The following is a 2295-nucleotide window of genomic DNA, read 5'->3' as shown; positions in this document are numbered from 1 at the left end:
ACTCTGTTTATAACTCCCTTTTTCTGTTTTTCATTTTGCTCTTTCACACCCTCTCACATTCGTCGAAGCTTAGACACTTTTTTTTGTGCTGTTTTCCAGGGTCTTCGCAAGTTTGTTCGGTGGGTCTCCAATGACCTAACTAAATGATGACGCTAAACTCCACGATGTGCGATATTTATAGTTGTTTTTTTATTCCGCACTGCCTGCTCAAGGCATAATGTATATGGTATGACACATACATTCCCAGTGGGTAAAAGGGAGGTTACAATTCAGTCCAAGTTTTGTTTTTTAATGTAATACAGAAACAAGTCAACACACGATCAAGTACAAATGGTTATCAAGTACAAAGCAGTGTAATAGAGTACAGACAAGGCATGCAGTCATTTCCCCTCCAAAAATATCAGTGAAACCATGTAAACATTGTATATTATGGTTAAAGCAAAACAAGCTTAAAAAATGGCACCATTTTTTCCCCCTCTTCTTCTATTTTCTTCCTCTCTTTTGGATAGTGCTAGTATTTACATTCGGAACACAAAGCCTCCGCCAAGGCCTATCTTTTTTTTCACGATGGAAAAAGTCTTTACAGAAAGCAAGAATATAACGACCTACAGTGGAAAGTATTCCTGGGTCTGAGCTATGTGTTTGTGTATGTGTGTGTGTGTGTGTGTGTGTGTGTGTGTGTGTGTGTGTGTGTGTGTGTGTGAGTATGCGAGTGTGCGTGTGTGTGTGTGTTAGTGTCTTAAGACTCAGCTACATCCTTTAATCTAATGAAAACATACAGCTCCTGTTATAAGACAAGACAGATCAAATCCACTATGAACAGGTAAGGGCAGCTTATAGTTTAAGGCACATTCCAAGTGCCGCAAGACTGAGCGACTGCATTCTTAAGTAAAACCATAATACCCCCCAATATCCTCCTCTGACTCCATGTTCTCGAAGAACAACTGACAGAGACAGAGAGAGAGAGAGAGAGAGAGAGAGAGAGAGAGAGAAGTACCCAATGTGTGTTGCAATGGGACAGGGAAAAAGGGAATTTCTAACAAGGGGGCAAGGGACAACTCGGTTGCCAGGTCCACCAAAAGTGGATTAGCCGTGCAGCGGCAGTGTTGATTCGTTAGCCCACGATGGGCGAGGCAGATCCGCCGTCGTTGAGTAGATTACAAGATGAGAATCCGGCGCGGCCACGGCAGATTAGCGCTAAACTGGATCACAGCCGCGGAATAAAAAACAAAACAAAACAGCTGTAGGGTGGTGTTAGGGTATAGCGACGACACAAACTCACCATGCGGAGGACTTGAATCTCAAAGAAATGGGTGAGAGGAAAGAAGAAAAAAAAATCAATAAACGTATCGTTGATCTACCAAACATGCGGACGATCTGAGTGGTTGCGTTTGAGGGGACTGGGAGGACTGTCAGTGGAGTTTGGAGATTAGTGCACAGTGCCCCCCCCCCCCCCCCCCCCCCCCATCTACACCCCTCCATACATGGTACAGAGGCCCATAATGGAACACAATGAGGCACCTCTGGAGCAGACAAAAGCATCCAAGTCTATGAGGAGAGGGAGCACCAAAGAGTGCAAAGTACCCCCCCCCCCCCCCCCACACACACACACCTCAAAATGGGGGCGACAAGGTGAAATTAGCTCTCGCCCTTTGGAATGTTCAAAAATACAGTTTCTTCATTCGATTTTTTCAAGATATAGTTCTTCCTTCACCCATGTATCTCTTTAAGAAAACATGTACCCTTAGGAAATGTTGTTTGGTACGCATGCGTTTCACTTCATACAATTCAGAGTCCAAATATTTCTTCCACAAGTAACCATAACTGTTTGATATCTTTTCCGATCTCTGTGTGCAGCATTCATGTCGATAACACTTCTCCCAGATCCCATTGGAAACCCTCTGTGCTCTCCCATCCTTACATAAGCATTATCCAAATCTGATGACACGATACATCATTTTCTTAGATCTGTCTCTGTCAGATTTATGACTATAATTTTCCACATGCATAGTCTGCTCAAGCACTGATATACTACAGGTTTACTGACGCAGATTTGAAATCATCCATATAATGTGTGCCAAAGCTTGTGTACTAAAAAGATGACAAAAGCTAATAAGAAATGTTACTTGGGTAATCAAAAAGATACTATCTTCACCACATCCTGTCAGACAAGCAACCTTTTTGGCAAATACTATCTGTACAAGCAAACCTGTAATAAACCAAGCCCTAAGTATATCCTCTTTGCATATGCATGGGAGCAACTGAGGCACAGCTTGATGTATGCACAAGCAAGCT

At 42.9% G+C, this 2295-nt stretch overlaps 1 protein-coding gene across 2 annotated transcripts in view; it reads right to left on the bottom strand.

The window, feature by feature from the left end:
• Positions 1-273: 273 nt before the first annotated feature.
• The window catches only part of arhgef40 (Rho guanine nucleotide exchange factor (GEF) 40), a 41222-nt gene continuing 39200 nt past the window's right edge, over positions 274-2295 (bottom strand). For both annotated transcript variants that reach the window (XM_042069134.1, XM_042069135.1), the window contains exon 27: positions 274-2295. This exon is cut by the window's right edge and continues 835 nt beyond it. The gene's annotated coding sequence lies outside the window, so the exon portion shown is untranslated.

The sequence above is a fragment of the Alosa sapidissima genome, chromosome 18 (assembly GCF_018492685.1).
Source record: "Alosa sapidissima isolate fAloSap1 chromosome 18, fAloSap1.pri, whole genome shotgun sequence".
NCBI classification, from domain to species: domain Eukaryota; kingdom Metazoa; phylum Chordata; class Actinopteri; order Clupeiformes; family Clupeidae; genus Alosa; species Alosa sapidissima.
The sequence above is the reverse complement of the archived record's forward strand: the minus strand, read 5'-3'. Positions and strand labels throughout refer to the sequence as shown.